Source organism: Mytilus trossulus, chromosome 14, assembly GCF_036588685.1.
Source record: "Mytilus trossulus isolate FHL-02 chromosome 14, PNRI_Mtr1.1.1.hap1, whole genome shotgun sequence".
Taxonomy (NCBI): domain Eukaryota; kingdom Metazoa; phylum Mollusca; class Bivalvia; order Mytilida; family Mytilidae; genus Mytilus; species Mytilus trossulus.
In genome coordinates this window covers 55,379,203-55,403,663 of record NC_086386.1, presented here as the reverse complement: position 1 = coordinate 55,403,663, position 24,461 = coordinate 55,379,203, and the positions used below count along the sequence as shown (strand labels likewise).

The 24,461-nt window shown below is 36.5% G+C and overlaps 1 protein-coding gene across 1 annotated transcript in view; it reads left to right on the top strand.

Annotated features, from left to right (window-relative positions):
- The window catches only part of LOC134697895 (uncharacterized), a 41,447-nt gene that overhangs the window by 866 nt on the left and 16,120 nt on the right, over window positions 1–24,461 (top strand). The window lies entirely within an intron of this gene.

Sequence of the window (24,461 nt, the reverse complement as noted above, 5' to 3'; positions counted from 1 at the left end):
GCTTAGATATGCACGCTCTATCAAATATGCCATAATATGTCACTTTTCAGATGTTTTTTTTGTCAAAAATGAAAGTGGCCGCATTTCAACCTTTATATATGTTATGTATTTCCATCAAATACTACTTACATTTGATTCAGAATATTAAGAAAGAACACAAATGCGGTCACCTCTATGAAACCAGAAACCGTCTAATATTTAACTCAATTGATAAAATTGTGAAGATTTCAGTAATTAAGCATGACACAATAATGGTAGTACCCGATATATGTGCAATATATTGTCAAAAACTGCACATATTTATGTAACAGAAGTATTCTATTTTCACCAGGCTGAAGCTATCGAACAATAGCTATCGAACAATAAGCGAGCGAACAATAAGGCGATAAATCGAGAAACCAAACAACAGAATAAGACAACGAAGGCCGTTAAATTAAAAAAATATTCAAAAAGGCAGAAAATCCGTTAAAAAATAGCAATTTTAACTCAATTTTGAAATGGTTTTTATCCCATCTATTGATAAAACAAGTCACATCTCTTTTTAGGCTAATATTCAATCCCACAATAACTCTGCATCTATCAACGGATCATTTGTAGGTGTAAGGCCACCAATGCACCCACCTCAATTTAGAACGTAAAAGTAGTCCTACACTGTAAAATATACCACCTCTGATGTCATTGTTTCATTAAACTTACATACACATATGCAGACACGGAGTCGGCCTATTCCAGGGCTTCTACAGAAAAATAATGAGGGTTGTCTCGGGGAATGACTATATAGGTCTTGAAGAGGAGAAACAGGCGCTTCTTTTGCGCAAGGTATCGAAAGGCGCTTGGTTCAAAAATCTGAAACTAGAACTCAAAAATTGAAAAACATGGAAAAAAGCAGGGAGTCGGCCTATACCAGGGCTTCTAGTGAAAAATAATGAGGGGTGTCATGGGGTATAACTATATAGGTCGTATAGAGGAGAAGCAGGCACTTCTTTTTGTGCCAGGTATGGAAGGCCGCTATGTTAAAAAATCTGAAACTGGAGCTCAAGATTTAAAAAAAATGGCAAATAAAACAGCGAGTCGGCCTATTCCAGGGCTTCTAGTGAAACATAATTAGGGGTGTCATGGGGCATGACTATTCAGGTCGTGTAGAGGAGAAGCAGACGCTTCTTTTGCGCAAGGTATGGAAGGGCACTATGTTCAAAAATCTGAAACTAGAGCTCAAAATTTAAAAACAATGGCCTAAAAATAGGGAGGGTTGGCTTATTCCAGGGCTTCTAGAGAAAAATAATGAAAAGTGTCACGGGGTATGATTATATAGGTCTTCAAGAGGAGAAACAGGCGCTTCTTTTGTGTAAGGTATCGAAAGGCGCTATGTTCAAAAAGTCTGAAACTAAAGCTCTCAATTTGAATAAAAAATGGCAAAAAAACAGCGAGTCGGCCTATTCCAGGGCTTCTTGTGAAAAATAATGAGGGGTGTTACGGGGGTATGTTTATATAGGTCGTGTAGAGGAGAAGCAGGCGATTCTTTTGCGCCAGGTATGGAAGGGCGCTATGTTCAAAAATCTGAAACTAGAGCTCAAAATTTGAAAAAAATGGCAAAAAAAATAGGGGGGGGGCGGCCTATTCCAGGGCTTCTAGAGAAAAATAATGAGGGGTGTCACGGAGTATGACTATATAGGCCTTGTAGAGCAGAAACAGACGCCTTTTTGAGCAAGGTATCGAAAGGCGCTATGTTCAACAATATGTTAATCTGAAACTAGAGCTCAAAATTTGAAAAAAATGACAGTCGGCCTATTCCAGGGCTTCTAGTGAAAAATATTGAAGCTGTCATGGGGTATGACTATAATGGTTATGTAGAGGAGAAGCAGGCGCTGCTTTTGCGCCAGATATGGAAGGGCGTCGGCCTATTTCAGGGATTCTACAAAAAAAACAATGAGGGGTATCATGGGGTGTGACTATATAGGTCTTGTAAAGAAGAAAAAGGCGCTTTTTTGCGCAAGGTATCGAGGGCGCTATGTTAAAAAATCTGAAACTAGAGCTCAAAATTTGAAAAAAATGGCAAAAAAACAGGCAGTCGGCCTATTCCAGGGCGTCTAGTGGAATATTATGAGGGGTTTCATGGGATATGATTATAAATGTCGTGTAATGGAAAAGCAGGCGTTTCTTTAGCGCAAGGTACGGAAGGGTGCTATGTTAAAAAATCTGAAACTAGAGCTCAAAATTTGAAAAAAATGGCAAAAAAATAGGGGGGCCGGCCTATTCCAGGGCTTGTAGAGAAAAATAATGAGGGGTGTCACGGAGTATGAGTAAATAGGCCTTGTAGAGCAGAAACAGACGCCTTTTTGAGCAAGGTATCGAAAGGCGCTATGTTCAACAATATGTTAATCTGAAACTAGAGCTAAAAATTTGAAAAAAATGGCAGTCGGCCTATTCCAGGGCTTCTAGTGAAAAATATTGAAGCTGTCATGGGGTATGACTATAATGGTTATGAAGAAGAGAAGCAGGCGCTGCTTTTGCGTCAGATATGGAAGGGCGCTATTTTCAAAAATCTGAAACTAGAGCTCAAAATTTGATAAAAATGGCAAAAAATAGGGGGGGGTCGGCCTATTTCAGGGATTCTACCAAAAAAAACAATGAGGGGTATCATGGGGTGTGACTATATCGGTCTTGTAGAGAAGAAAAAGGCGCTTCTTTTGCGCAAGGTATCGAGGGCGCTATGTTAAAAAATCTGAAACTAGAGCTCAAAATTTGAAAAAAAATGCAAAAAAACAGGCAGTCGGCCTATTCCAGGGCGTCTAGTGGAATATTATGAGGGGTTTCATGGGATATGATTATAAAGGTCGTGTAATGGAAAAGCAGGCGTTTCTTTAGCGCAAGGTACGGAAGGGTGCTATGTTAAAAAATCTGAAACTAGCGTTCAAAATTTGAAAAAAAGACAAAAATAAGGGGTCGGCTCATCCAGGGCTTCTAGAAAAAAATAATAAGGGGTGTCTCGGCGTATGACTATACAGGTCTTGTAGAGCGCATCATTAGCGCAAAGTATCAAAAGGTGCTATGTTCAAAAATCTGAAACTAGAGCTCAAAATTTGAAAAAAATGGTAAAAAAACAGGGATTCGGCCTATTCCAGGGCTTTTAGTGGAAAATAATGAGGGGTTTCATGGGATATGACTATATAGGTCGTGTAGAGGAGAAGCAGAAGCTTCTTTTGCGCCAGGTATGGAAGGGCGCCATGTTTAAAAGTCTGAAACTAGAGCTCAAAATTTAGAAAAAATGTCAAAAAATAGCGAGTCGGCCTATTCCAGGGCTTCTAAAGCAAAATAATGAGGAGTGTCATGGGGTATGACTATAATGTTCATGAAGAGGAGAAGCAAGCACTTCTTTTGCGCAAGGTATGGAAGGGCGCTATGTTGAAAAATCTAAAACTGGAGCTAAAAATTTGAAAAAAATAGCAAAAAAACAGCGAGTCGGCATTTTCCAGGGATTCTAGAGAAAAATAATGAGGGGTGTCATTGGATATGACTAGCAGGTCATGTAGAAGAGAAACAGGCGCTTCTTTTGAGCAAGGTATTGAAAGGCGCTATGTTCAAAAATCTGAAACTAGACCTCAAAATTTGAAAAAAAATGGCAAAAAACAGGGAGTCTGCCTATTCCAGGGCTTCTAGTGGAAAATAATGAGGGTGTCATGGGATATGACTATATGGGTCGTGTAGAGGAGAAGCAGGCGCTTCTTTTGTGCCAGGTATGGAAGGGCGCTATGTTAAAAAGTCTGAAACTAGAGCTCAATTTTTTTTTTAAATGTCAAAAAATAGGGGGGTCGGCCTATTCAAGGGCTCCAAAAAAAATTAATGAGGGCTGTCACGGGGTATGACTATATAGGTCTTGTAGAAGAGAAACAGGCGCTCCTTTTGCGCATGGTATTGAAAGGCGTTATGTTCAAAAATCTGAAACTAGAGCTCAAACTTTGAAAAAAAATGGCAAAAAAAACGGGGAGTCGGCCTATTCCAGGGCTTCTTGTGGAAAATAATGAGGGGCGTCATGGGATATGACTATATAGGTCGTGTAGAAGAGAAACAGACGCTTCTTTTGTGCCAGGTATGGAAGGGCGCTAATATAAACAGTCTGAAACTTGAGATTAAAATGAGGAAAAAATGGCAAAAAATAGGGGGGTTGGCCTATTCCAGGGCTTCTAGAAAAAAATCATGAGGGGTGTCACGGGATATGACTTTATAGGTCTTGTAGAAGAGAAACAGGCGCTTCTTTTGCGCACGGTATTGAAAGGCGTTATGTACAAAAATCTAAACTAGAGCTCAAACTTTGAAAAAAAATGGCAAAAAAACGGATAGTCGGCCTGATCCAGGGCTTCTTGTGGAAAATCATGAGGGGCGTCATGGGATATGACTATAAAGGTCGTGAAGAGGAGAAGCAGGCGCTTCTTTTGTGCCAGGTATGGAAGGGCGCTATTTTAAAAAAGTCTGAAACTTGAGATCAAAATTAGGAAAAAATGGCAAAAAATATCGAGTTGGACTATTCCAGGGCTTCTAGAGAAAAATAATGAGGGTAAGTCACGGAGTAAGGCTATATAGGTCGTGTAGAGGGGAAGCAGGCGCTTCTTTTGTGCAAGGTATGGAAGGGTGCTATGTTCAAAAACCTGAAACTAGCGCTCAAAATTTGAAAAAATGGCCAAAAATAGGGTGTTCGGCCTATTCGAGGGCTTCTAGAGAAAATAATGAGGGGTGTCTCGCGGTATGACTATATAGGTCCTGTAGAGGAGAAAGAGGCGCTTCTTTTGCGCCAGGTATGGAAAGGCGCTATGTTGAAAAATCTGAAACTGGAGCTCAAAATTTGAAAAAAATAGCAAAAAATAAGGGGGGTCGGGCTATTCCAGGGATTATACAGAAAAACAATGAGGGGTGTCATCGGATATGACTATATAGGTCTTGTAGAGGAGAAACAGGCTCTTCAGGTACGGAAGGGCGCTTTGTTAAAAAGTCTGAAACTAGAGCTCAAGATTTGGAAAAAATGACAAAAAATAGCGAGTCGGCCTATTCCAAGGCTTCTTGTGGAAATTAATGAGGGGGTCATGGGATATGACTATATAAGTCGTGTAGAGGAGAAGCAAGCGCTTCTTTTGCGCCAGGTATGGAAGGGTGCTATGTTAAAAAGTCTGAAACTAGAGCTCAATTTTTTTTTTTAAATGTCAAAAAATAGAGGGGTCGGTCTATTCCAGGGCTTCTAGAAAAAAATAATGAGGGGTGTCACGGGATATGACTATATAGGTCTTGTAGAAGAGAAACAGACGCTTCTTTTGCGCATGGTATTGAAAGGCGTTATGTTCAAAAATCTGAAACTAGAGCTCAAACTTTGAAAAAAAATGCATAAAAGCAGGGAGTCGGCCTATTCCAGGGCTTCTTGTTGAAAATAATAAGGGCGTCATATGATATGACTATATACGTCGTGTAGAGGAGAAGCAGGCGCTTCTTTTGTGCCAGGTATGGAAGGGCGCTATTTTAAAAAGTCTGAAACTTGAGATCAAAATGAGGAAAAAATGGCAAAAAATAGCGAGTTGGCCTATTCCTGGGCTTCTAGAGAAAAAATAATGAGGGTTAGTCACGGAGTATGACTATATAGACCGTGTAGAGGGGAAGCAGGCGCTTCTTTTGTGCAAGATATGGAATGGTGCTATGTTCAAAAACCTGAAACTAGCGCTCAAAATTTGAAAAAATGGCAAAAAATAGGGGGGTCGGCCTATTCGAGGGCTTCTAGAGAAAAGTAATGAGGGGTGTCTCGGGGTATGAATATATAGGTCCTGTAGAGGAGAAAAAGGCGCTTCTTTTGAGCAAGGTATCGATACACGCTATGTTCAACAATCTGAAACTAGAGCTCAAAATTTGAAAAAAATGGCCAAAAAACAGGGAGTCGGCCTATTCCAGGGCTTCTAGTTAAAAATAATGAGGGTGTCACGGGGTATGACTATATAAGTCTTGTAGAAGAGAAACAGGCGCTTCTTTTGCGCATGGTATTGAAAGGTGTTATGTTCAAAAATCTGAAACTAGAGCTCAAACTTTGAAAAAAAATGGCAAACAAATGGGGGGTCGGCCTATTCCAGGGCTTCTTGTGGAAAATAATGAGGGGCGTCATGGGATATGACTATATAGGTCGTGTAGAGGAGAAGCAGGCGCTTCTTTTGTGCCAGGTATGGAAGGGCGCTATTTTAAAAAGTCTGAAACTTGAGATCAAAATGAGGAAAAAATGGCAAAAAATAGGGGGGTCGGCCTATTCCAGGGCTTCTAGAAAAAAATAATGAGGGTTGTCACGGGGTATGACTATGTAGGTCTTGTAGAAGAGAAACAGGCGCTTCTTTTGCGCAATGTATCGAAAGTTGCTATGTTCAAAAATCTGAAACTAGAGCTCAAAATTTAAAAACAAATGGCAAAAAAACAGGGAGTCGGCCTATTCCAGGGCTTCTAGATAAAAATAATGAGGATAATTATTTCTACAAAGATGGTGTTTAGTTATAAGTTAGGACACTTGGACTTCTACTTTGACAACAACTGGTTAAAAGACTCGTTTCAATCACCACTGAACCTTGTTTGTTAAGTAGTTATTGTAAATTAAAGAGGTGTTATATAAAATCGTGGAAGTAATACCATTAGATTTGATGGTATTCTTTTTATCTTGAACTTTATGTGAAGCGCTTCATTCATGTAAAGCGTTTGCAAAAAGTACCCTTAAGCGTTTTAGAAAACATCACCTAGTGTTCAATAGCGTAAAAAAGCGTTTGATGGTGACAAAGCCGTAAGACTCAGACCAGCATGGAGTTTTGACAACATTGAATGTAAGGGCCGAAGATATGTAACGGTGAATGTGTTGTTGTGTCCTACTACTATGTTGCTTACTTAGCACCAATTCATCAAAACATCCCAAAGATCTTACTATTTGTGTCATTTCCCGAAAATGAACAATGGCATCGATAAGTGATGTGGTACATTTACCTAGTATATCGGATATCAGATCGCTTATGTGATTTGTAAGAACCTCTTCCCCAGTGCGTTTTGCATGAGTAGATAGATTGGTTGATGAAGAGATTTTCCAAACTATCGTAACATAAACACCTGACCGGAGGAGTCGATTTTTAACAGCGTCGGCTTACTGCTTATGGCAGTCTGAAGTGTAAATAAATATACATAGACAACAGCCGTTTCGAAATTACGACTAGCAAGTGACTACGACGGAGGGGTGGCTCGAGAATATCGGTATTCCACTTTATAAGTACAACCAGTGGATGTTATCAAATGTACCTATTTTTTGTGATTTGTCGACCAAGCCGTGCACATGCACAGTCGATGCTCAACATAAGAATACTAGTACAACGACTCGCAACTATGTGAGTTACAGGAACATAGATTGTTAACTATGCACTATATAAAATCCAACAATGAGAAAGTAGATGGAACGCGACGCGGTTTGACACCTATTCTTCACCAAAGTACAAAGTGGTCCGGTCGTCTCAATATTAGAGAATTCTCGATATCTGACTTTACTAACGTCACAATAAAGTATACGTAAGAAATCACAATTAAGACTATATTTGAGATTGAATTGTCTCCCTTATTCCGAATTGCATTCAGCCATAAGTTTATCTTCATATTTTTCCATAATCTAATTAGGATATTTCACGGAATTAAGACAACATTAGTGGAAAACGTTATTTTCAGTTAGGGAATCATGAATACATTGGACAATTAAACAATCTTTTGTTGGTTGATACTGTACGTGTACGTCTTTTTTGTTTGATAGAAACAAACCGATCAAAAAACAGATACAGCCCAATGCCATTAATCGGCTGAATTCTGCTTTTATGGTCTGGTGTTGTCTTTTTGAAATGTTTTCGTCTTTCATTTTTTTTTATACTTCGTCATCCCGGGCTTTAATATCTCAGATCGTTAATCTATGTCATAGTTTAGACTATTTCTTACGAGTTATTTATTGTGAATTGTTGCAACTGTCTTTTTAAAGTGATTTTACCGACTGCTGTTGCATCGCTTTCTAAACATAGGAGAGAATTTTGAGTCGGTAAACATTTTTGTCCACCGCCATAATTTATGCTCGGTCATATGCTACTCAGTGCTTGACTAAGTTGCTGCTTATAATATTTGTGTTTGGTTTGCACATGTTTGCTTTCTCGTTTTAATTCCCTTTCCAAAAAAGAGATTTCGTCAGTGCACAATTAGTCGATCTTTAAGCTAACATGCACGTCTTAAACTTGAAAAAGCATTTTGATCTTTTTAGTATTTAGTGATTCTGGTAACTTAAAATTATTGACCATTAAATCGCAAGAACAATATTCGTAATTAATGGAAGCAAAGGAAGGTATAAAGAGCTGATATCCAGTTTAGGATTCAATAACTGGAGACACTGCTATACATCTGTTATACTTTGTTTTAAATGTCAAGGGTTAATAGTTAAGTCAAAGCATATTATTATTATAATATTATAATTGAAATAAAAAATCTCAAAATACAAATATCATCTCACTTTGTTGACGATATCCACGATATTCACACCAAAATAGGTTGTATCTCTAATTTAAAGTTGTGTTTGACGTAAAGTTGTGTTTGGCGTATAGTTATCATAACTAGTATTTTGAAGGTTTTTGTTTAACCCCGTCAGATAGACCTTATAGTCAAGTCAGAATCACCATGTGTGAAATTATACAAAAATCTAAAAATTAATATTTATAGTTGATACAAAACTTCACGCCAACATATACATGTGTCGTATATCTTATATCAAGATAGTTCTTGTTTGTTTATAGTCGTCAGTACATAATTAAGGCAATCTGGAATTGAGCCCTGGATCTGGACTTAAGCTCAATAATGAAGGTCATACGGTAACCAATAGTTGCTTAAAATCAACATTACTCCCCCTTGTAGTTAGCTATCTGATTGTTTATATTGTTAGATATCGACCATTCATCTTTTGTGGTTAAACAAAGGAATTTTTTTAAAGTTTTATTTTTTATGCTTCATATATACTTCATCAAATTGTCTGTACGAAATAGAATGCCCCTCTGCACAGAATTTTTAAACAAATAAAAGATTGTGCGTTCCTTCAAACAGAAACTAGAAGATTTCTACAAAAATAAAATTATTTTTGAACTTTCTAAGATAAAAGATGGAAACTGTGGTAAACTTTTATTTTTTAGTAAAATTTATACTAAATTTAAACAACAAGAATATTTAAATTTTAATATTCCTAAATACCTTAGAAAAAAACTCACTAAATTAAGAATAAGTGCACACTCATTAGCAATAGAAACTGGGAGGTATGCAAGACCAAAAATACCATCTAATGAGAGATTTTGTAAATTTTGCACAGAAAAAATTGAAAATGTGATTCATTTCTTGATTGAATGTCCGCAATATAAAAACATTAGATCTAAATATAAAATAAATGATATTAATTCAAATAATTTGGATGAAAATTTTACCAAAATGTTAAATCCTTTGTCTGAAAAGGAATTAAAATCTATTTGTATGTATATTGAAGAAGCTCTTGATTTGAGAGACCACCATACCGTTTCATCAGATAATAATCTTTTACAGTAATTTGTGCATATACATATATATATATATAAATATCTTGTATTGTGTGTTTTAAGTATATACGAAAATTTATAATAATACTGAAATATAAGTATGGTATCAATATCAGTCTAATGTATTTGTATACATAGGTTTGGCTCATGACTTGTTACATGAATCTTTATTTCATTTATATGTTGTATTAATACTAGTATTATAATTGTCTGTATTTGGATCACGCCTCTATTGTGCTCTTTCCAATAAAATATTGAATTGAATTGTTATGAATCTATGATGTCAAAATTAGAAAGAAAATTAAAGGAACATCTGAGTGGCAATCTCCTGGTTATATTGTACCAAACATCTCTGTAAACAAGTATCTACAGTAAGGTTGAACACATAAGTAACGAAGTTTTTTTTGGGGAAGAACTTCTTGCAAACACGTTTATGAAATATCGAATGAAACAAGTGTGGACACAGGCTCGTGGATTGTATCCAGCATATTAAGAATAACACGGTCAAACTCATAAGACCCAAACAAATTCGAACTTGATCTGGATTAAATCATGGACATTTGCCAGCCAGACAATACCACCAGAAAGACAGATATACAGACAGATAAGACCATCAGACCGACAAGACCATCAGAGAGACAGACTGACCTAAAAAAACCACCACCAGACAGACACACAAACAAGACCACCAAAGAGACACAGACGGACAGACAGACAGACAAGACAGACAGACAGACAGACACACCAGATAAACAGACAGACGGACAACAACACCAGATAAACTGACATATAGACAAGATCACCAGACAGACAGACATACAAGACCACCAGACAGACAAGACAACCAGACTAGACCACCAATTAGACAGACAGACAGACAGACATGACCAGACAGACAGACAGACAGACAGACAGACAGACAGACAGACAGACAGACAGACAGACAGACAGACAGACAGACAAGACCACCCGATAGACAGACAAACAAATATAATAAAGTCTCCTACAGCTCCACTTCACAGGTCAGGAACTTGTATAACCAGTGAACACTAGATGAGTAATGATCTATATCAATCAATAAAATGTTTTTTTTAGATAATTAAGCACAAGTCCCACACAAATCAATTTAGTTTAATTAACTCAAGTTAAACTTAAGGATGTTTGCTACTCTATTTTAAAAAAAACAAGCTTTTTAAAAGACTGTTGTAATTGATAGTATACAATTAAAGAAACTATAAAAGCAGAAAAAAATGGAGGTTCCGTGTGTATGTTTTCGAGATATAAGTCGTTAAAAATTTGGCGGGAAACAATTTTCTCTAGACTTTTCATTCATTAAACATTGACCACTATCTATTTAAAACAACTATGAAAAAATAACAAGGGTTTTATAAGATTTTGAAAAATAGCTTATTTAAATATATGTTATGAAAAGATGAATAAAAAAGGGGGTTAATGGGCAAACAAGTTCGAGGCACATTGAAGGATAAAACCAGAGGATTCTGAAAATCTGACAAAATGTCTAAAAACTGAGTAGCAAACCTCCTTAATCAGCCTATATTTGCGTCTTGGCTTTAAACGTCATATATAAATATGTAACATAACGTTGCTATGAAATAAAGAGAAAAGCAAATATATGTTTGGGTTCCCAAAAGGTACATGATATACTGTGGAGACCGAATATCTACAGATAAGCCTTTTTCAAATGATTTTTACATTTCGTTCTTATATTGTACTATAACACCACTGTTCCAGTTTAGGGGGAGGATTGGGACTCCGCTAACATGTTTAACCCCGTTTTACGTACATATGTGCCTGTACCCAAGTCTAGAGCCTGTAATTCAGTGGTTGTCGTTTGGTGCCGTGTTACATATTTGTTTTTCGTTCATTTTTTTGTACATTAATTAGGATTTTAATATTTTATTGTTAATCCTTAAAAAAATGAGTCTATCACAATTATTGGTCTCTTCAAAACTGAGTCGATCTAGACCTTTACATTTTGTGTAGAAAATGCATATTACTATATTGCAAATAAAAGGCCTAGACTACAATTCCATTGACGGTTCATGTAATTGTTGTCGTAACTTATATAGCTACGACTGGATTACGTACTTGACAGATAAGAATTAATTGGAAATTAGTGATACGAAGCAAAAATGTAATTTGTTTTTTAACAACAATTTCCTATAAGAAATAGTTTTCTGTGATATATATGACTTTTTTTTTTATTTATATCCCCCTTTTGACGCTTTTATACCCCCTTGTTGATACCATGTAAACGGATTTAACCTATGAGATTAAAACATTTGTTTCATCAAAGAGCTTAACACATTTGTTTCATCAAAGAGCTTAAAACATTTGTTTCATCAGTAGATTTTTTAGATAAGGTTGTACAAGTTCCGGTTAGATGAAATTTAAAAAAAAAAAGGCAGGACAGAAATTTTGATTTAAAAAATACAGGACATGAGTTTCGATTGAAAAAAGGCAGAATGAGCAACTGGGCAAAAAAAAAACCAGGACCAAATAAAATAAAAATGCAGGACAGAAATTACAACTTTTAAAAAATGCAGGACACAATTCTTTTATCGTAGCCCCCCCCCCCCCCCCCTAAAATCAAATGGTAGCTTCCTGAAATATCAGATGTATGACATTAAGTGATGTGAATATACCCCTTACTTTGTGATGCGGCAACTGGTCTACCATGATAGGAATACTAACCGCATCATTTAATTTCAAAATGTTTTTCGAGAAATCATGCATTGAATTTGCGCTTCAGAATTGTGCAACATTTCGCGAAACTAAATTGAATCTGTAGGAAAAAAAGACTTCATCTTATCTGTGAGAAGATGTATTTAAACTTCAATATTGGATTACGTTATACAGCCGATGTTAGTTTCTTTATCGTCCCTGGAGTGCCGATTGGGAGTCCCAACATCTTTCCGCCTTTTTGGTTCTAAACTTCTCGGATGGGTAGATTTGTATCTTGGGTTACAATGCAAAATCACTGCAAGTTCCAGCTCAGGTCAACTCTTCACTAGAAGATGGAGTAAATTAAAATAGTTCCGGAACAGAATCGATCAATGTTGGGCGTTATAACGTTGCAACTACGAGACAGGGCATTACGGGTCGGGGTGCTTTCTATGAGGTCTGCGTTCTCAAATTCATATATGGACTGGACTAGGATGTAAAATTGTCTCATTTGCACTCACACCACATCTTTTTATTTATATTGATAGGTTAAAATTCTAATTTGGGTGCTTTCTGTGACGTTTTCAAGTTGTATTATTAAATATCAACGGACAAAACATTTCAACGTAAATTCGAGAAATGATGATTGATCGCTGTTCGTTTGAGTAAAACTTGGATCACATTTCGTTTTTAACAGAACAAAGAATTCATGTTTGTTCTTCGCATCATTTATGTTTTACTTGCCAAATACGGCTTAGTGCCGCTCAAGACAAATAAGTTGTGACGATCCGGATTGTTTTTTAACCGTATTCAAGTCAAGTATTTTCATAAATGTATGTACGGAAAACAACACAGAGGTCAAAGTACTATGCCGAAAACACGACGTTGGTGTCTACTCCATCGATACCGCAAGAATGGAGGGAAACCCAAGTTTTTCTCGACCACTGAGACCACACCATGAGCCAAATCTATGCGCAAATGCGTGATTGGTACTTAAGATGATCTCGATAACCCAACAGAAACACCACCAAACAGAGATCGACTTAAGACCTGTGGCCGCAACTCATAAGAAATACGAAAGAAAATAACGTGTACTGTAACTTGTATGCAGACATGTCTACTTTACAACAGGGTCAGTTCCGCGTGATTACCAATTCCAAAGATTTCAACAATGAGGAAAAACAGGGTTCCCGAACTACTGAATACCTCGTATCGCATCGATAATCGTATAACCGGGGTGATGTAAATGATCTCTTTGAGAAATGGAAAGGTAATCTCAGTCATTCATATCTTGGATCAAACAATAAGACATGGAGTCAAAACCTCTATTTTCAAACACAAACGTTTGTGGTTCCATCTCCTTTCTGGGAGACAATTTCAGGGACCAAATTTTCGGCTCTTCCTTGACACCGTTTGCGAGTTTTGCCTTCAGGAACGACGATACTCTGTCGGAAGGGTAAACAGCTGACCACGGGTTAAAAGAGAGGCATATCACTTGCACGTACAAGAGCAGGTTAATGCCGCTACAAGGCAGCACTCGCACAATAAAAGTAGAGAGGGGTATGATTAATTTCAGTTACAATAATTTGTTCCCAAATCCACTTAAAACAACTATGTTTAAACTAACCTCCCTAGACGGTCTTTACTCTAGATGATTATCCAAGACTGTAATTTAAAGGTTATGAGAATGTAGAGGTTACTACTAGTAATCAATGGTTCAGCGGTTTTCTCTGATAAAGCTGTGTTACTAGTATGAATCTACGCTGCGTTCTGTTGAACATGTGATGTCGATTTGCATCAATTGGCGCGCGGGTGTCACTTGCGGGTACATTATTGCTTGTAGGTGAAATTATGATATGTATTGGTGAATTAGAGGGAGTTACATGGCAAGCTTGAAATACGATAGTATTGATGGGTAAATTATAACTAGTTGATTGTGAGGATTGAATATTTTTTTTCTAATTTCGCGGATTATTTAATCTTTACGAACATACACTGATCTGTTTGCTGGATCTCTTCCACTACCTTTAAAATTTTAATTCGAGCAAGCTTTTACAGTTTTATCAATAAGACCTTTCTGAAAATCACTTTTCTGTGACACGGAATCTAAAATACCTGTGACTTCCTCAATTTCTATATCGAAACTATCCAGTTACGTATCCAACATTCTTCCAAAGTCTTGTAAGTGCTCGTTTATTCCCGGAACAAATGACTTTCAGCTTTGTATCAATTTTCCTTTCTTTAAATAGAAATAAAGGACTTGCTGACTATGTGATAGATGTATTAGTCATAGAGAGATGCCAAAGTGAGGTGACATTACATTGAGTGCGGCACATAGTAAACGCCATGTGTGTGGTATTTACGAGAGGTATGAGTATGAGGCAACGTATAACCCTCATTTTTTAAGGTTTCGATATCTACTCTAATTTGTCTCAACACATCTCACTCCGTAAATCTATTGAATTTCTCTTTCTTGTTCTTCTTGTTTAGCTAACCAAACATTCATCACCTGGTTCTCTGTCATTTTATGTTCGTAAAGTTAACGAATCAATGGTTCCACATGTTTAAGTTAGTGGTTACACTTGTTCAGCTTGTCCATTAATTTTTTTCATGTTCTTTGATTGCTGTATCATATTCTATCTTCGTTCATTTTATATCCGTTTAAATCCGGTCGCACGATGTGTCTTACGTGCTGTCGTTTACCTTTTAAATGAACCACCATTTCTTTACAGCATCCGAACTGGCCCTCAGGGCTTTCAGGATGGTGCTAGTGTTGTCGTTTATGTTCCAGTATCTGAGGAAACTACCCTTGATCATTCCTTGTTTATATCAGTTGCCCTTTGTGTTGTTCTATACCCTGAAAAGTGCCCTTCAAGTTGGGCGAGCGTTTTCGATGGATTTTGGCTCTTTCTGATGAGTCGTTCAAGTTCGTCCCGAAGATGTCCCATTGGCGATAATCTGTAGACATTACTGGCCATGGCAACATTTGAATGTGTTTATTCTCCAAAAACTCATTTAAATGTGTTCAACGTGACAACGGCCATTGTTCTGCTGAAAAACGTAGTTTAACGATGACTTCGGAGAAACGAGAGAACGAGTGGAGCCAGAATTTCGTTCCTGTACCTTTTTGTATATAGGTTTCCTTCAATAATTGTCAGATCGGTTCGTTCCTGGTAGGTTATTCCGTCCCATACCATATTTCGCCACCCTATAGCCGATCTGTTTCCTGTACTCACGCATCAGAAAATCGTGTCTTGCACGGCTCATGACTCTGCCGTCGATAAATGTCAAGTTGAATTTCGATTCATCGGTAAAACGGACTTGTCTCCATGTAAGTCTATTTCATCGAATCCGTACCCTATCCATTTAAGTCGCGACATCCTTTGACGATGCGTATGTATAGGTCCCTTCAACGAACGACGAGCTCTTAGACTGCCTTGGTGTAGTCGATTACAAACTGTCTGGGCATATACTAGTAGCCTATTTTTGTTTCTTTCATGAGTTTTTCCAAATCGATTCCGGAGATGAATAATTCGGATGTGCCTGTCTTGACGTAACCTTGTTTCACGTGGTCTGCAACCTCGTGGACGATAATTTGTCGAACCAGTATCTCTAATACGAGTCTTAAACGCCTTTCAATAGTCATTATAGAGACATTGAGATGATTTTTCAACCTGTAATAGAGTCATTTTTGCTGCTAACATCACAATAGATCGTTCTCTTCCATTATGACGTAGACGTAGCATTGCCTTACGTGTAACGTTTTAAATTTTTTAATGCGACAATAGTGTTCGTCACATTTAATGATCAAAAGGACAACTCAATTCCATCTCGATAAAAAGGTAAATTATTGAACAAATGCTTATTTGTTTGAAATCGGAAAATGGCGTAACGTTATCTACGTTTTTGTTTTAACAAATTAGTGAATGATCATAAATAAATCATTCAGGTCATAAGTTTTCATCTTGAAAATATTACAAATTGATATATTTAATTTCTTTTACTTTAAAACCAAAGTAATATTTCTTTTTTTATATACATTCATTTTTATCAGATAATGCCCGCACGTGGACGATGGTACTTATACCGTCTTTAAGGTTGTGGCGCTTGGATTGCCATTGATAGAGTTAACGGGTCTGTATGTAGTTTAACTATCATATCTTGTTAACAACGCAGTACATTTTGCCGATTTTGTTTTATTCTGGTACAAAACCTCTGATATGAATAAACTGTTAAAACAATAAAAAGTAGACGGTCGATTAAGTCTGTAAGTGTATGTAGAACTTTAGGTTGTATACCAGCTGGCCTTTGCACTAAAGTTCTTTCATCTTCGTTGTTTTCTTTTCTTTTCGAAATAAAATTGAAAAAAAAATCAGCCAGTATATGCAGCATACTCTTTATTAGTACTTACATTATACATTTTACAATCTCTTTTATCATGTTATTCGGATGGGGGAATTATGACCTTATATGAGAAGAAATTCTTACAATTAGACTTTGCTGACTCTTATAATTGTTTTAAAGGTTTTCACGTTCTTGTCTGACAGTTGTGTTGGAGTTGTTCTTCATTAAATTTTAGTTCTTTTCGACATAATTAAACATATCACCCCTTGAAGCCTTGTGCAAACGATGCGCCTTTTTGCCTAATACATGACATTCACTAATGAGTCTTTTGGAGACGAAACGCGCGTCTGGCGTAAATATAAAATTTAAATCCTGGTATATATGATGAGTTTTATTGCAACCACTCGGACGATGGCTCTACTAGTGGATATTTATTTCCCCGAGAGTATCACGAATTAAGTAGTCAGTACTGCTGTGTTGACTTTAGTTATCATTGATATGTTCATAATTATAAATTAACTGTTAAACACCACTTTGAATTTTTGAAAAACTAAGGCTTTCTACCTCAGGAATAGATTACCTACCTGTATTTGGCAAACTTTTAGGAATGTTTGGTCCTCAATGATCTTCAACTTCGTCCTTTATTTGGCCCTTCAATCATCTTTTATTAATCGAGCGTTCTTCATTAAATTTTAGTTCTTTTCGACATAATTAAACATATCACCCCTTGAAGCCTTGTGCAAACGATGCGCCTTTTTGCCTAATACATGACATTCACTAATGAGTCTTTTGTAGACGAAACGCGCGTCTGGCGTAAATATAAAATTAACATCCTGGTATTTTTGAAGAGTTTATTTGCAACCACTGGGTCGATGACACTGCTGGTGGAAATTTATTTCCCCGAGGGTATCACCAGCCCAGTAGTCAGCACTTCTGTGTTGACTTGAGTTAGCATTGATATGTTTATAATTATTATAAAATAACGGTTAACGAAATGCTTATTTGAATATAAATATAGATGTTAACAAGATCAATGTTTTTTAAGAAGATATATGACCATACAGGTTTGACCGGTTTTTAAGATATCGACGTATCATACACGTGAACAATACATACCATCAAAATACAAAATGCAGTTTTCCCGTGCTTCAAATTTGAGTATTAAAGTCCGGCGATTTGAAAATTTTATTCACACTCTGTGAAGATGGTACGAAGACGAATATCAGAGACTTAAAGAAGGCAGCTTATCGACAGGCGATCAATAGGGTTATATAAGCTATTGGATGTCAGATGGGCTACCATTTACTGAAGTCAGCAGGCTTGTGCGGAAACACTTCCATACCAATAACGTTAAAGACTTGCCAAGGCCATTGGTAACATCGCAGACAAAACCTTGCGAAACCCGTTAATAGCAGGACTGAAGTCAAGATGGGTAATAAGACTTCCAATATTAAATGTTCGACATTAACAACTGCGTTTGGTATTGTGCTTAGCTCGTCGTAGTTGTAATTTAAAGATTTGGCGCAAGAACCATTGGTCAGACGAGAACCGGTTTCTTCTGTATGTAACAGATGGAAGATTGCGAGTTTCGAGACGCAAAAATACAGCATATACGTATACCCAAAGGAACATCAAAGCAACTGTACCTGACGGTGGAGGCTCTGTGATGGTATTGTCATGTGTCTCTCATGACTTCAAATTGTACTTGGTCACTCTACGAGGAAACCTTAGTGGTGTTCAATACATCAGAGACGTTCGTCGGCCAGTAGTTGTACCTCATTTTGATAACCACTCATTAAATGTTTTATGGATGACAACGCTAGGCCGCTTCGTTCAAGAGCGGTAACCACATTTCTGTAAGACGAAGCAGTAACTGCTCTTACATGGCCTGTCATGAGCTCGGATTTAAATCCGATAGAGCATATTTGGATCACGTTATGCCGTGAGGTACAGACCACATTACCACCTGAACAAAATTTACGTCAGTTGGAAACAGCGTTGCACCGATAATGGCGCCAAATATCACAGCAGAAAATCCGACGACTAACGACGGGATGAGACGCAGGTGGTTTTACCTTATATGGAATATTGAACTAGGGGTAACGTAAACATACTTATAATGGACGTTTTCTGAGTGAAATAAAATGAGTATCACGCATAACGAACGACCCAATAGGTCCATACTTAAAATGGACACGTTAAATTGTTTAAACTGGACCTGTGGTTTTGTGACAATCTATTCCTTAAATTTTACAGTTGTAGGAATTGTGTCCATCATTTGTTTTTTGTAGTATAACATTTTTGGGTCATAAACATTATTATTGGGTATTTCAAGGCATCATATTTTTTTATTTGGGGTTTATATAGAATATTTTGGAAACTTTACATGGTTGATAAAGCTTGTCCACGGGCTAAACAAAGAGGTAAGGAGTAGGTCCTGTAAGATCCTTTTTTGGTCCCAAAATATAGCAATTTTACAAAATTGATCAAAAAAAAAAATAGTTATTTATCGGAAAGTAGGATGCTTCTGTTACATAAATATGTGCTGTTTTAGACAATACAATGCAAATATATCGGGTACTAACATCATAAAGTCTTGCTAAAATTTTCAAAATTAGTTAAATTTTAGACAGTTTCCGTTTTAAATGCAAGTGGCCGCATTTGTGTTAATTCTTAATATTAAAATGTTAGTTGTATTTAATTATAATACATAACATATAAAGGTAGAGGATGAACACGGATGCGGCCACTTTTATTTTTGACAAAAACCATCTGAAAAGTGACAATTTTTGGCAGATTTAATAGGTATAAAACCACTAATTCATAGCCTCATTGCTTTCTATGATAAATTCTGCAATTCCAAGCATTGATGGCCACTTTGTCTTAAGTTTAAATAAAGTGGCAGTTATTTCATGTCAAAACTGTACCTTATCGCTACTTGTGATAAAAAAATCAACATACCTTTGTGTTCTTTCCAACATAAACTAATTGAATCAACTATATTCAATAACAAATTATTATACTATTGAAAAACTATCTTCCACTTTTCACAGTTCTCCTGCAATAGATGAAAAAATAGAAAAAAAATGGGAACCATTTCAACAACTAATTTTATGATACAAGAAAGATAACTCATATTTGACTGAAAATAAATGTGTAACACAACTGGATGCACATCACAATTGGATTAGTGTGCATCCTATAGATATTATATGTATAGAGAATATCATATGGCTTTTTCAATATCAGATCCGTATCAACCCGAGACACCAATATAATCCTCAAGGGATTATATTGGTTGAGGGTTGATATGGTGTGTGATATTGAAAAAAACATATCATGTACACTTTATTATATACATATACATCAAGTAGATGTTTTTATGTAACATGACGTCATACAGATTATAGGTTTGACATGACGTCATACAGATAAGGGATTTGAAAGCCTTTGCAACAGTGACTGCAGTCGATGACGTGACGTCATACAGATTTAAGGTGTGATAAAGCTTTTGCAACCGTGCTGATATCGATATCATCACGGGTGGCTGATACAGGACGCTTGCCAATGATTATATTACACATACAATTTATCTGTATTTACTACTAAGTATATAATAAATGTATGTATGGAAGATTCAAATATGTGTTACTATGTTATGATAATAGGAGTTAAAATACTGATTTTTTTATATATGATTTCCAGATATTTTTGGGAGAGAAATTAACAACAGAATATAAATGTATGTCACTATATATACTATAGATAATTTAGCTGATCTGTAACAATAACATCTTCATGCCTTATATATCATGTACTGTAGTACGCCGCTAGATTAAAACTGACGTGGAAAGGTAACATATGGCCACCGAAAGCTCTTTTTTTGAGAGCCCAGGTGGTCGTGTGGTCTAGCGGGACGGCTGCAGGGCAGGCGATTTGGTGTCACGATATCACAGTAGCATGGGTTCGAATCCCGGCGAGGGAAGAACCAAAAATTTGCGAAAGCAAATTTACAGATCTAACATTGTTGGGTTGATGTTTAGACGAGTTGTATATACATTATGTACACAGCCATGTATCACCATCATTGATGGCGATCCGATGGATACATCTGTTGTAGGGTTGTTACTGACTCAGACGTACTGTATATATATATATATATATAAAATGACTGAATAAATAGTCAACGATAAATCTTACGGGGCGATGGATCATATAAACATGATGCAGTACACTACATAATATAATATATAACAAGTCTAAAAGAATACAACATCACCAAAAACACAATAAAACGAACAATATGTTAGATATTTCGGATAACAGATATCCTTCTTCGGTAATTGCACGATGAAAAATGAATCATGTCAATTCAAATTAAGACTCTATCAAAATCTTGATTTATACAATTTAAGCGAACGCTGGAACAATTTTCAAATTTTCAAACACACCGCAGACTACAAAAATATGCCAAAAATAAAAAAAGTTATTTACGATGTGAACTGGCACAACTCTAAATTCCCAAAGGTGTTGACAGTTGAGATGTGAAACAACTGCGTGGAAATACAGTCCCAATAAACAGTCCTGACCGATCTAAACTGGTATGATATTTAAAATATGACAACGGTAGGGCAGTTGCATCAGAGACTGCGTATTTAAACGTCTAAAAAATATAGTAATTTGATGATAAGAAAATTGAGTAATAAATGTTTACTAAGGTTAAGTAATAGAACGTGGCTGCGTACTTACACATCCTTGCCAACTGTAATCAAAACTTATATAATTCAAAAATTCCTGAAAAGTGTAAGGGTCCAGTACGGAAGCCGTAGTAACTGGCCACAAGTGATGACAGGAAATTAGTGATGGTAGGAAAAATGAGTGACTCTTCTATGTTTTTTCATTAATGCCCTCTGGGGAAACTGTCCTCAGCTTTCTTATCCAAAAACTTTCCCGAGTGGTAACAAACGATGTCTGACTTGCCAACAAATAGTGAATACTCAAACATTTACTTGCCACTCCACTGGGTCTGTGTACACAATATTTTGTAATGTAACTTGCAAAACCCAGAATGTTGTATACATTATTCAGTGTCGATGTGGCATGCAGTATGTTGGCGAGACAGAACAGCCATTTAACAAACGCATGAATGGTCATCGTAGCGACTACACATGCAAGCCCGACCTCCCCGTAAGTCGTCATTTAAGATCACATGGGCACGCCCAAGCTGATCTTAAAAAACTTACCATCACTATCATAGATCACAACGAGGATTGGTCAAAGGCCGACAGACTTGCTCGGGAAAGTTTTTGGATAAGAAAGCTGAGGACAGTTTCCCCAGAGGGCATTAATGAAAAAACATAGAAGAGTCACTCATTTTTCCTACCATCACTAATTTCCTGTCATCACTTGTGGCCAGTTACTACGGCTTCCGTACTGGACCCTTACACTTTTCAGGAATTTTTGAATTATATAAGTTTTGATTACAGTTGGCAAGGATGTGTAAGTACGCAGCCACGTTCTATTACTTAACCTTAGTAAACATTTATTACTCAATTTTCTTATCATCAAATTACTATATTTTTTAGACGTTTAAATACGCAGTCTCTGATGCAACTGCCCTACCGTTGTCATATTTTAAATATCATACCAGTTTAGATCGGTCAGGACTGTTTATTGGGACTGTATTTCCACGCAGTTGTTTCACATCTCAACTGTCAACGCCTTTGGGAATTTAGAGTTGTGCCAGTTCACATCGTAAATAACTTTTTTTATTTTTGGCATATTTTTGTAGTCTGCGGTGTGTTTGAAAATTTGAAAATTGTTCCAGCGTTCGCTTAAATTGTATAAATCAAGATTTTGATAGAGTCTTAATTTGAATTGACATGATTTATTTTTGCATCGTGCAATTACCGAAGAAGGATATCTGTTATCCGAAATATCTAACATATTGTTCGTTTTATTGTGTTTTTGGTGATGTTGTATTCTTTTAGACTTGTTATATATATATATATATATCTTATTTTTTATTTTTTTTAATATGAGTACATTTATGATCGGATATGAATATAAGTCAATGATTTTTTATATTTATTTTATTTACTTTTTGTTTGTTTGATTTTTGTAACTTTTTGTTTTGTTTTTTGTTTTGTTTTTTGTTTTGTTTTTTGTTTTGTTTCTTGTTTTTTGTTTTGTTTTTTGTTTTTTGTGTTTTGTTTTTTGTTTTGTTTTTTTTTGTATGAGGAGGGGGGTGTTCATATAAGCACTGACACTGACAGGTCAAAATGAATAAACATGTATTGTATTTTTCTTTGATAAAATGCATATAAATATTGTATGAGGTGAAGAAATACAAAATAAAGAATTATAAAAAAAGTGCTAAAAAAGTGTCCAAAATCTTTCGTCAGATAAACCTGAAATTTGAGGCCAAAATCGGCCATACCAGAAATACTCCTTCGATTGGTTTACTGTCAGTGATGGCTATTTTCTTATATGCAAAGAAATATTATGTTATTATTTTTAATTTGAAACAAATTCTGCACAATTTCTTAGTAAAAAAGGGAAGAATTAAAAAAAAATTATAGGGAAAAATCAATAAACTGAATAAAGGTATTTCACCATTAGGCCAACCCCTTTTCTCTTTCTTCAAATTTTGAGCCCGAGTTTCAGATTTTCTATAAAAACACCCTTCGATACATTGCGCAAAGGATGCACCTATTTCTCCTCTACAAGACCTATATAGTCATATCCCGTGACACCCCTCATTATTTTTCTCTAGAAACCCTTGAATAGGCCGACCCCCCCCCCTGTTTTTTGCCATTTTTTCCAAAGTTTGAGCTCTAGTTTCTGATTTATGAACATAGCGCCCTTCGACACCTTGCTCAAAAGAAACACCTGTTTCTCATCTACAGGACCTTTATAGTCATACCCCGTGACACCCCTCATTATTTTTCTCTAGAAGCCTAGGAATAGGACGACCCCCCTGTTTATTGCCATTACTCCAAATTTTTAGCTCTACTTTCAGATTTTTGAACATAGCACCCTTCGATAACTTGCACAAAAGAAGCGCCTGTTTCTCCTCTACAAGACTTATAAAGTCATACCCCGTGAATGTTTCTCCTCTTCAAGACTTTTATATTCATACTCCGTAAGACCCCTCATTATTTTTCTCTAGAAGCCTAGGAATAGGACGATCCCCTGTTTTTTGCCATTTTTTCCAAGTTTGAGCTCTAGTTTCAGATTTTTGAACATAACGCCCTTCGATACCTTGCACAAAAGAAGCGCCTGTTTCTCTTCCACAAGACCTATAAAGTCATACCCCGTGACACCCCTCATTAATTCTCTCGAGAAGCCCTGGAATAGGCCGACCCCCCTGTTTGTTGCCATTTTTTCCAAAGTTTGAGCTCTAGTTTCAGATTGTTGATCATAGCACCCTTCGATACCTTGCGCAAAAGAAACACCTGTTTCTCCTCTACAGGACCTTTATAGTCATACCCCGTGACACCCCTCATTATTTTTCTCTAGAAGCCTAGGAATAGGACGACCCCCCTGTTTTTTGCCAATTTTGCTATTTTTTTAACATAGCGCCCTTTGATACCTTTCGCAAGAAAAACACCTGTTTCTCCTCTTCAGGACCTTTATAGTCATACTCCGTGACACCCCTCATTATTTTTCTCTAGAAACCTAGTAATAGGATGACACCCCCTGTGTTTTGCCATTTTTTCTAAATTTTGAGCCCTAGTTTCAGATTTTTGAACATAGCGCCCTTCGATACCTTGCGCAAAAGAAACACATGTTTCTCCTCTTCAAGACTTTTATAGTCATACTCCGTCAGACCCCTAA